The following is a 12,982-nucleotide window of genomic DNA, read 5'->3' as shown; positions in this document are numbered from 1 at the left end:
TATCTTATGTCACATCATTCTTGTACTGAAAGTAAATGACTAACAATAAGATAAACCTTCATGAGTGGATGTTTGTGGTGTCTTTCGGGGACTCATTAAACGTAGATCAGCCAGCAATATGATACGGTGATAATGCTAACCAATACTGATAATTTACTTCAACTACAGTTAAATCATAATTTTAAATATTAAATAAATGGTTAAATGTGGGTCTAAAACGTCATCGTGTATAAATTACTTGAGAAACTTATACCTTCTTCGATATCTCCAAGCAGATAAACTGTTGACTAACGGCCCTTCCTAGCACTTCCCCAGAGAATAATCTCCATAATTTACTCAATGAGCGACCGCCAAATGTCACTATCAGAGGTCCCAGAGGCCATCGGAGTCAACTCATAACTTAATGGTCTCTTTATCCCGTCCTCTTCCATGGACCAAAATGAATCTATTTACGTAAAAAGTAGTATTTGAATCAAATTGACCTCACCTGGGATACGGCTTTATCACTGAGGAAACGTTTGTGGAATGCGCACCACTCGAAACTTTTGGGAAAAATATTCCCATTTATCTTATCTTTTTTTTATCCTGCCGTCGTTAAATATTCTATTACGTACAACCAAATGTTCCCGGAGGCCGGCGGGAGGGGAGGAATAAAATATAAGCGACTGACCCCGTGGAGGAATGCAGGAGTTGAAAAAAAAAACATTTGGTAGATGATGAGAGAGATAGAGAAGAGTAGTGAGGACCGCGGGCAGGAAGAGGAATGTATCAGGAAGGGAATGGGAAGGTAGAGAGGGAGAGAAGGATTAAAAGGACTACGGCACGACGGTGCTAAAAGAGGGTTTGAAAGGGACCGGACGAGGCAAGCGCGCGGTGGTCGCGGTGGGAAGGAAGTGGAGCCGGGCGGGCCGCCGCAGATATCAACCTGATCATTTCACGTGCGGTCTCTCCCTCCTCTTGATACTTCCGCGCCAAGCTCTTTTGTTCAAAACCGCTGTCGGTGGATGCGAATGTTCCGGCATGGAATGGAAGGAGTGAGTGAAAGGACGAGATAGAGAGGGAGAGAAAGCGATAGGGGCAGCAGTGGGGGTGGTTTAAAAAGTGGAGGGTATTGGGAGAGGAGGTCGGATGGGGATGAAAGGGGAAGAGGGGTTGGAAGGGCGGCATAACAAGGCAACCGCAATGCGATCCAAAACCACCCACGCAGTGGGCCGACAGACACTCCTGCACACAAACACTTGCGCGCGCGCACGCATACAGTCCCTCCTCCCGCCCACAGATCCACCATCATCCTCCGCTCTTTGCGACGGATCTGACTCCAATTGCTCCCACACAACGCCGCTCCCTCACCCCCCGCCCACATACCCATGCACACACGCCCCCGCCGGAACCCAGAGTGGTCGTCCCACCCCATCTCCACCACCCAAGAGACCACACCAACACACAACAACTCTCCAATACAAGCTGCGGCGCGCCCACGTGCCTCACTGCCCTACGCTCCCGCAACTTAACGAATATCCACAGTCTGTTCCCTCTTCCCATTATCTATTTTATTTTTATCTCTATTCCGCCCATCCTCTTTTTTTTCCGCCGTAAAGGCAGGATTAACGGCATGAACGTGATTCAATGCATGTACTTATTTGCATTCCCATTTCCTGCAAACTGGCATCGCATCTAAGCAAAAAATGGTGGGCAACTTTTTTGCATTCCACCCTCTTCGTCTCCCACTCTTTACCACGGTTGCCAGCGAGCGTGAAATCGGATCAAAATTTTGATTTCATGAAAGAGAGGATTTTCTCATTTTCTTCGTATTTGAGTGTGTATACATTTATTTGTATGTATGCACAAATTTATACACATATATTATATGTATGTACACACACACACACACACACACATATATATATATATATATATATATATATATATATATATATATATATATATATATATATATTTCGCATACTATGAAGACGTGCAACTGTAGCTCCCATGGTTGCTCTGCCCCATCCTCACTCTCAATCGTCAGAAATTTGCGCCCATTGTCGGCCTACTTTTCAGTAGAGGGAAAATGTTAGTAATAAAGCAAGGAAAAATTGAAGGATTAAGAAGACATTGACAAGGAAGTGAAGGGTATCATCAAAATCCCGCGTTAAAATATATTTGCACTTGAAATTCATACCCGGTTTTTTTTATTTGCAGGTTTATCCTCGCATTTCTTGGAAGTGACAATTCAAACTGCGTCCTTATGATATGCCACAATATGCAAAGAATCTAAATAGAAAAAATATACTTTTTCGAAACGTCAATTGATTCCTTTTTTCTGCAAAAGCAAGCTTGAAAATAATATCCATCCGATAAAATATTCTTCATTAATATTTAGGTTTTTATATAAAATGAATTCGAAAACAAAATATTTTCCTCTTGCTAAATTTTAACCTGAATTTCACAAGATTGAAGTCTCATTTTGAAGCAAATCCGTCAAGTCATACCTCATGTACGTGTGCCGTTAACTTCCAAATCCAAAATTTCGAGAAAACCTGGTGGTCACGGATTCTCCGTTTGTATTCCGATCTCTGTTTTTGAGTCAGTAGAGAGCCCAATACTAGTATTATTGCGTTCGCCAGATGGGTCGCCATATCTATGAACCCTTAGGCGCCTTCCTTTCATCATCATTATTTCTTCAATACGTAGGACGGGAGACTGTTGCCCCTGCAAAGCCCTCGTCTTCCCTATTCAATCCTAATTCTTCCACGACTTGATGGCTATTCCATCTTCATCCCTCTTTATTTGGCCAATCTATTTTATCTCGGTTATCCCGCAGGGCCTTATCCTCTATTTTTCCTTCTATTATCTTGCTAACAAATCTGCTTTATTCTAGGTTCGTCCAATCCACCTGACTCTTATTTTCCTTATAATGCTTAATGGACTATTCTTCTTATACCCCTCCAAATAATTCTTTATTTCTCCGTTTCTCTTTCCATCTAATCTTCAGAGTTCCAATCTCATCCATCGGCTTCGAAGGGTCCTATTTTCTGTGGTCTAATATTTCAATAGACGTTTTCTCTCGTCAATGAAATGGTACAATCCTCAATCCTCAAAACTACATTCACTTGGTCACTGCTTCCTTGCTTGCAACCGTTTCCTACTTTTGCAATATGGTGGCCTTTCCATCAAGATCCTTTTCTAAAATTCTTCTGTCTCTACTCGATTATGGATCACTACCTTTCATCCGATATTATGCTGTTTCCGAGGTAGGTTAAGTATTCCCCTCCTGAAAATTTGTCTCCTCTTTACGTGGCATCTGCTTGCATGATCTTCATTTGCTGGAGTTTTAGTTTTCTTTACACTAATGTTCATTTACAACGCAGCGAATTTAACACTAATATTTTGACTCAGTGTTTTTATAGTGTTTTCTTTCAAATCTCCTTTGGTCCCTTTAAATCCTTCCTACTACCGATTAGTTCACCATTCTTTGTCGACGCAAATAACTTAAGCTCCCGAAGCATGTTTTTTTTCACAACCGTCTTTCATAGCTCACACATCACTCAAGGGTCGTGGATTATATGATTTTGGAATCGCTTTCACCCGACGATAGACAATGGCATATGAAGGTGAGGTTCCCAGGAACTTCAGCTAAAAGGAATAGAGATAGCATAGACAGAGCATTACGACATATGATAAATGAAGAAAACACTAGAAGGTTCACTACACTAGGGTTTACTGCTTTACTAGCATCTAGAGAAATATACCTGGGGAACGTAAGTTTTCCAACACAGACTTCATTCATCAAGAAGTCAATTTAAACGAATGCTTTAAACTTGCAATATTCATTAATCTCACAGTGAGCTGACGGTCTGAGTGATTATTACGGAACTTGTTGAGTAAGCCGAGTGAAAAGGCATTTCAACTGTCGAATTCCGCACCGCCATTGGCTTCGGCCGGTGGGATAGTTCACTGTCAATGGAGGAAGGCTGCAATGCATGCCATTTCCTCAGGAGACACCATGAATCACATCTGTAGAGTGGATTCCGCCCGATAAGCGTCCCGGAAAATAACCGAGATTCGGTATCCTCTCTGATAAACCTCGCCACTTACCCCGCGATGGATCGGAGGACTCAGGGAGACTTCGCGACGGCATTGACTTGCCGCACCGCACCCCGCGTCCCTACCTCGCTTTCACCTTCCCCTAGGAATCCAATCCCGAGTCGCTTTCTCTATCATTCCCAGCAGGCCGATCCCCTCGCCGGCAATCTTTCCCGCGCTTCGATTTAGAACTCTTCTCCCCCTTCCGCCGCGTTCCCACACACGCCCGGCAAACCATTCCCATCCCCCCACCTCAACACGCTTGAGGTCCCATCAAACTACCCTACGCGTCATTTTCCTTCCACCTCCCGGAATAGCCCCGATCTCCTCGTCGAGTGCCGCCACGAACGGCTGGCTGATGAAATGGGGAGAAATCGAGCCCCTAGGTTTTCCCTCCGAGCGAGCTGTTTGTCGCGCGGGCACGGAATGTAATCAACGTTGAAAAGATCCGCGGGCGGCCGAATGAATAATGAATTACGGCGGGGAGAGTAAGAGAGCAGAAAAAAATCGAATTCCTTTCCCTGGGATCACGAAATATTCGCACCCTTCCGAGGAGCCGTGAATGCGGTTCATCAGCGTGCGAAGGGAATGAGACGACAGGATTGAAGCAGGGATTGAACACCTTCCCACCTCTCTCACCCCAGGCGGAGAATTGGGGGGTTGGGGGTGAAAAGGCGGACGCAGTCCTGACGCGCGTCGTGTGGGGGAAGGGGGTCTGTGCGGCTCATGATCTCGGTCTTCCCGTAGCCGACCGTGTATTCCTCAATAAATTCCCCGTGATATCCGTTTCTCGAACTTTCGAGTCGATCGATCGCTCGGAAAATTGGGGTGTTTGCCAATTCGTGGAGAAAAATCGACCATCATCATTCATCGATGTGGGAAACGGAAGGCCTGAACTTTTTTAAAGACGACTTCCTTCCAAGAGTACGGATTCGTGTCCAGTCGTTTTCGAAGCGGTGTCTTCGACTCGGGATCTCCTAAAAATTTTCCCATTCGGAATAAGGATAAACTTCCATGGACACTGTGGCTGTCGGCGTCACGATCGGAAAACATTCAAAATGAATAAAGGTGCCCTTGACGATTTGATATTAGCAAAAGAAAACCATTTATCTGGGTGAAAAACGTCATACTGACCAGAATTAACTTTATAGAAGTTACTGCACCCATACGCCAGCGATCATTTCACACCATAAACTCAAACTCAGCAAATATGTTGCGTCACTGCTCAAAATCATGACTGATGATGGAATCCTACAGCTTTTGGATCAGTCTATGAATACGTTAATTACTAGTGGACCCATGCAAGTAGAGTTAAGCGTTGGAGTTTTTTTGTTTTAGAGTTAACTTAAACAAAACGTTAAATAATAATATCACAATACGTGTACTATCATTAAAATCTCTTCTTGAACGTGGTAGCACGAGAGTGGCCTAATTTTTCATTCACTTATCGGTTGACGAAATTTAATTTGGTTTCAATCCTATCTAGGGAACATTCGTTGATTTCCCTAATGGTTGTTAATTTTATCTAACATTTACAATTGTCAAAGGCGAAACAGCTGAATCTCAAGGGATACCAAAAAGAATAGACTATGATATGTGAAGACATTAGAAATATCAGAAAGAAAATATAGGCATATTTTGCTTATACCCTTCTGGCCAAATAGTATACAAATAAATATAAGATAATTTAATCATGGACCTTTCTTGCTAGTGCATCTATACTCCATTTTCTCAAATAGATAAAAATAATTCCATTAGTGAAAGTTCTTCAAAATTGCGATAAGTCATCTTGGTGGACTATTCCGAGGTCTCAAATATTACTATTATGACTATTTTAATGTCATGGAAGTAATAACTTAAATTTTCGCAATCCCATTTTAAGGTCTTCTGAACCATCTTCATCTGGGAATGAAAAACTTATTTTGGAGGAGTTTCCGGTCAATTTAAATTCCCATACCTTTATCAATCTCGTTTATGGTTCCAGATGGATGGATATTCATCCTCATTTGGTCGACTGCGACCCTTCACTCTTCCCTTTCAAATGCCAAATCTCTTACACCCAGTTCGGTCGAACATCCCTCTTTCCTTGAACTATTCTTTTGCTCCTTGACCTTCCCCCTGGATTGCCTTCCCTTCGATTTTCCCTTCCATTAAGTTCCTAAAGAATGGACCTAAGAAAAAATTGATTCTAAGAATGAATTTTCAAATCTAAAAATATACTTACTCATTGGTGCTTCATGCATCAATTAACTTTACCTCAAGCAACCTCAACTAAATAAATAATTGCTAGAATAAATCAAAATGAATTTCTATCGGTACTAAAGTAAACAGTAGCTAACGAAGGATTACAAAATTTCGACGCAGACGGGGAAAACTTAATTTTAATTGGTATATCTTATATATCCTAAAATATGTGGAATGCTACACATGTTGCGAACCTACAAAAGAATTTGGATGAAATATTAGAGTTGAATTAATTTGCTATAGCTGGAGCTCTCAAGAAGCGAAGCACTATGTTTTCGCAGAAAGGATTTGCATCAGCTAGAAGAATCAGCGCTGCAAATCCATAGGAAATTGGCATGCAAAATAAATTTTAAAAATGGTGAAATATGTGCATTACGATAGAAGGTTTTTTAACATACTACCTTGATCAAAAAGTTCCCGGAATAACCACCGTGTGGCGCTCCCATCGTTCCGATTTGAGTTCTGTTTTTTTTGTTAAATTGGTACATCTGTTGTTGATATTCCCTTTAAATCTTAGTGTCATAACTTGACATTTGCAAAAGTTACGTAGCCAAGAGTACATCTATCTCTGTGTGTGTTGGCGATTTTTTACAATTGCAGAAATGGATTTAAATTTGCAACAACGAACTTGTATTAAATTTTGCGTAAAAAACGGATTTAGTGGCGCACGGACGTTGGAAATGTTGGAAAAGTGTTTCGGCAACGATTCTCTAAAAAAAACGGTCGTTTACCAGTGACACGAGCGGTTCAGAAGTGGTCGTGAGTCAATCGAAGATGATGAACGCAGTGGCAGACCATCGACATCGAAAGTCGGTGAAAAAATTGATAAAGTAAAAGAAATGTTGGTCAATAACCGCAAATTAACCATCAGAGAAATAGCGGAGGACTTGAACATTGCCTATGGATCCGCCCAAGACATTGTGGTTAATGATTTGGGTTTCCGTCGTGTAGCAGCAAAGTTGGTGCCAAAAGACCTCAATTTCATGCAAAAAAGAGACCGTGTTGACGTCGCAAAAGACATGATTTGCGAGGCTGAATCCGATCCCACATTCATCAAAAGGATCATTACTGGAGACGAGACGTGGGTTTATGAGTACGACACGCAATCCAGACATCAGGCAAGTGAATGGCGTTCACCAAATGAGCCGAGACCAAAAAAACCACGTCGTTTTCAGTCAAAAAAGAAGGCAATGCTGACGGTTTTCATGGATTACAACGGTGTAGTGCATCATGAATTTTTGCCAGAAGGCCAGACAGTAAACAAAGAGTATTATTTGGGCGTTATGAGACGTTTGCGTGAAGCAATTCGCCGAAAGAGACCAGAAATGTGGGCAGAAAACTCGTGGATTTTGCACCATGATAACGCACCGTCGCACAGTGCTATCATTATTCGTAATTTTTTGACGAAAAATGCAACAAATACCATCCAACAGCCACCGAATTCACCTGATTTGGCTCCCTGTGACTTCTTTCTGTTCAATCGAGTTAAAAAACCATTACGGGGAACGCGTTTTAGCAGCCGAGAGGAAGTAATGGAAAAATCGCAGGAAGCACTGATGGACATACCGAAAACCGAATATAAAAAATGTTTCGAGGATTGGATCAAGCGCTGGCATAAGTGTGTTGCAGTCGATGGGGATTACTTTGAAGGGGACAATATAGATTTAGATGAATAAACTTGTATTTTTAATTTTCTGAATAAATTCCGGGAAATTTTTGATCAAGGTAGTAAGTGCTCTTTCTCCCTAAATACTTTTCAAACGTTTCGGTTTATTTTTTTCATAAATAGCTGAAAAATCCATCTGCAGCAAATTGACGATACAGGCCTGTATCAACTGATCTGTAAGCAACCAGGGTGAGGTTTAATATTTTCTCTGCTACAGCTGGTAATGTTGAAGACACAAAACAGACGAGGGAGTTTTGCAAATAATTTAGGATTCAGTTATTCAGCGGAAAGAATAAGAACCATTGAGCGCCTCTACGAGTGACCGTACCGCTATTAAGTACGTACTAAATTGAAAGTATCTTCGACTTGTTTTTCTCGGGTTGAAATTAAGGCGTTAATCTACTATAGTATTATTTTTTCAATATACAGGACCCGTAAAATAAGTATCGTGACTGGTTTGCTGTAGCCTCAACGAAGCGGTGGATGGGGGTTCGACCGGTCGGCTCGGTAAAGGGGTTCCCCACTACACAGGCTCACTTTAGTTAAGTCACCTCCGGGCATGCATTGCGACAGGAGGTGGATTCTTGTGACGTGTGATTGTTTGTGGTGTCGTCGCGCCAGCATGGAGCGCACCGTCGGGCAACGCTACGTTGTGAAGTTTTGCGTTAAACTCGGAAAAATCCGCATCGGAAACCCTTTAACTCATTAAACAGGCTTAAGAGGATGATGCATTAAGCTGCACAAGAGTTTTTCAGGGGCACAAAATTTTTAAGGAAGGCCGGGAGCTCGTCGAGGACGAGCACCGCGTCGGACGCCCGACGACCGCTCGAACCGATGCTCAGGTGGCCAAAGTACTCGTAAAATTCGTTTTTCACTCGGACAGGCGTTTAACCATTGCCCTTATCAGTGAGGAGACCGGCCTTTCAGTCGGAACCGTCCACACCATTGTAACAGAGGATCTTGCGATGAGGAAAGTATGCGCGAAGCTGGTACCGAAAGTCTTGAGCGAGGAACAAAAACTGTCGAGGGTGGAAATTTCGCAAGAAATTTAAGACTGAATCCAGGAAGATGAAGATTTTTTTCGACAACGTTATTACCTCAAAGGATAGCTCAAAAGGAGCTCAAAGGATATCGACTCGACTCCATCGAGGCGGTTCAATCTGTGACGACAAAGGCTCTCAACAGTATTCCGGAAACCGACTTCCAGCGGGCTTTTGACGAGTGGCAGACGCGCCGAACTAAGTGTATCGATGCAGGAGAAATGTAATTTGAAGATTATTAAACAATGTAACGATAACTGCAATATATTTTGGTTTTTGGTACCAGTCCCGATACTTACTGTACAGACCCTGTATATAATATTATTTCATGTTTTATAAATAACTAAAGAATGATCACTAGGGGTAATGTTTTGTTAAAGTAAATTACAGTATCATCATTAAAATATTGATTTGATTGAAAATACAATTTTTTATACTGTTTACCCTTTAAATGGTTACCGCTTGATCTTAAATGAAATAGTGAGAAAATATTCCCATGTAGAGAAACCGATTCAAACAAAAGTAATAAAATGTATATTCAGTAAAAATATTGTGGCACTACAATAGCACAGCAGGGAATCTGTCTCTATTCAATTAGTAACTAGTTCATACGGTGACTTGAAACCTCTGCAGTTATTTCGTATGCGAAATAGTATTCATATCATACTCATTGTTTTATTCATTTAAATACGTTTAAATATAACTTTTTTCCCTTCGCTTGGTCCTCATTCTTCTAAAATTGATTCTGTTATTTGTAATGCTATAATAAAACCAGATGTGCTTGCTATTGAAGCAAATGCATTGACTTACATTCATTATCATGCATTAATCAGGCCATATACAATATAACTGTGCTCATTTATCAATGCACAAGTAATTATTTGTGCTGAAGGTAAAACAAAAAATATATCACTATTAATTTAATGTTTAATTGAAAGTTTTAAAATAATGAAAACTTTAATTTTATCAATATTTTCTCCAGAAAAGTAGGATAATAATTTACGTACACAATTTTATGCAGGAGACTCTGATTAAATAAATTACTATTTTTTCCACTGCTATCAACTAATCCTTTAAAAAATGAGAATCATATGCTATTAATCACTTTTTTAATCGGAAGTTTGAAGCCTTATAACTAATTAACAGTATCATCATCAGTATTTCTATCCTAGGTTTGGTTTACTACAAGTCCCATTCTACTATATTTGAATGCAAGAAGGAGCAACAAGGAGGAAGAGCAACGCATATTCTGGGGAGAATGTGGTGGTTTCCCGTTGCCTTCTACATCGCAGTACTGCGGCCGATACCGTGAACTTCACTCTCGCCCGCAGCTGTGGCAGCGGACCGGGCTGACCACTGCCTAATGAAACTGCTGCCTTTCACCATTGGATTCAGGGTAGCTTTTCAGTTAGAGCCTATTTTTCTCGTTGTCTCATTCCGAAATACCATTAGTGTTTTCTGTTAATGTGTGCTCTCCTCGTTCCGAAAAACCATCCTAAATTTTTGTTAAGCTGAAAAATGTCCTCGGCTCCTCAGGCAAGCACGCTACCTCTACCTCTCCCCGTGATTAACAGTAGAATATTATTGATTTTTATTTTCATTCTCCCTTAACCGACGAAATTCACTCCCAATAAGCAGTCTATGTACGTCGCAGGATATTTAAGGACATCCTTAATTTTGGTCGATAATTCTTCATTGTTTTTTACTGTTTTTTGTGTGACCTAAATGTAATAGCTGGAGTAAAAACAAAATTAATTCTTAAGGAATATGAGAAAACACATCATCTGTGGCACATCGATTTTGGTGCCAAAAATCACGTGAACAATTTTGCTTGGAACTAGTGCGTAAGGCGGCTGCCGATTAGCCAGGGGTAACGCCTTCTCAAACAACCAATGTTAATCGCTGAATTTTAGAGCTCCTTTGGAAGCATAGGTTATAGGCTTTATAAGCCAATATGGAATAAATATTTCCGCGTTTTTTTCAATCACAAATTAATGAACACCCTTCAAAAAAACTACGGTACAAATATATCTAAGGATGAACAGCCTGCTCCTTTAAAACTTCTTTGCCATCATATGCTGTCATTGGAATAATGACGGGAATTTTGGAAGCATTTGAAAAACTAAATTATTTCTAATACAGGAAAGGAATCGCACTTGCAAGACCTTCGAAACTAAATAAACCGACCAAAGTTGATAGGATATCAGCCTGGTAGTCTCAAATTGGAGGTTTCGAGCCATACTTTTGGAATTGATACCGTATTTTTCCTAGGAAAATATATATGTAACGTAGAAGAGCGGTGTAACCGAAGTCGATGGAGTACCTAAATTCGAACTCAACCAGTATTACTTCAATCTTTTTTTTACATTTTAGACTGTTTTACGGAAGTCTGCTTTGGGAAATGAGTTACCAAGGTCGGAAGTAGCATCCCGTCCATCCGCCCAACAGTTTAAAGATATTGCCGATCCCAGCGACGTGGATGCTTGGTTCATTTGCTTCGGATTACGGCGTGGCGGGCCCACCGATCCCTTCGAAACTGTCCTCCCCCTACCCCCTTAATTCCTGGCCATATACAACATCCCCACCTGCCCGACCCCCCCCCGGAGGTTCCTCGTGGAATGAGGTCGGTTTCCACCAAATCGAACCGATGATGAGTTCACAGAATATGTGCGACCAGGCGAGCGCTCCAAACCCCCTTGCTCCTCCGCGGAGATGTTTGAGTGAGCGTAACCCTGAGGGACTCTTGGGGGAACCTCTCCTGCGGGCCTCGAGAGTCAATCGATGGCGGCGGCCACCAAGGTGTCCGAGGGCAAGATGAGAAGGAAAGGGACCGGAGAGCAAGATGGGAGGAGAGGGGTTGACGGTGGGAAACAACTGCCTGGGGAGTTGGCACGTTACCCGGGGCGGAACGAGCGGTTGAGCGTTGGGGAGGGGGGCACGGAATAAGAAGTTGAGGGAGGGATCGGCACTGCGCGCATTGGAGATAATAGGCCGCTCCGAGGGGGGGCTCTGAACGCGGTCGGTCGGCCACCCTGGCCGGAGCAGTGTCGCCTTTGAGCCTAACCTGCAAACCCCTTTCCCCTTACCACTCTCCCCATCCCCCGAAAAAGTCAAGGGTTACGAGGTGTTCAAGTCTAGTTCGTATCGGGATAGTGGAGAGAGAACAGCTGAGGTGGCCATGGGAAGGTTGCTTGCCGCTGGAACAGAGTCAAAAAGGGCCCGGCCGCTCCTCCGCGCGGAAGGCGGCGCCAAACGGGATGTTTCGGTCCGATTGCCCTCATGCTCCCTCCCACACCTTTCACCCCCCCGGCAATTTTGAATGCGGGTAGGACCGAATGACCTGGAGATTGGATGAGCGAACCGCTTTGGCTTACTGATAGCCTTGGGTACAATCGCTTCCCACCAGAGATCCAAGATGTGATGTTTCAGGGCATGACAGGAGCTTTTGCTTGGAATTGATAGATGAGACCTGACGTCTGATGATAGAAGTCTGATATTGATAAAATTATGACACAATTACTGCAGAGGGCGGAGCAAAATCTTGTTTTGTTATAATGTTATTGTCATGACATTCCTCCATGATATTTCGCTTAGGTATACTCGTTATATAAGTTTAATGAGAATTAAGAAAATGCGTGGTATATTCGCTAACTAACCTAAGTAATGATGTATTTGGAACATATATCTTGAGTGACTAATGAGAAAACACCGACGTGGTTGACCTACTTTGGCGTTTCAAAACCACCACTCTCTACCACCTAGGGAAAACTTTTCGACCTACCCGGCAAAAGAGAGAATTTTTAACAGTTTTCAGTTAGAGTGCATAAATAAATGATCGATGGCTGTACTTTAGGGGTACACTAGAAATTAATATGCATAAAAATACACATATTTGACATTTGAAAAATTATACTACCGTGCCGAAACAAAGGGATGAGGTGTAGAC

The sequence above is a fragment of the Hetaerina americana genome, unplaced genomic scaffold (genome assembly GCF_022747635.1).
Source record: "Hetaerina americana unplaced genomic scaffold, ioHetAmer1.1.p SCAF_26, whole genome shotgun sequence".
Taxonomy (NCBI): domain Eukaryota; kingdom Metazoa; phylum Arthropoda; class Insecta; order Odonata; family Calopterygidae; genus Hetaerina; species Hetaerina americana.
Note: the sequence above shows the minus strand (reverse complement) of the source record.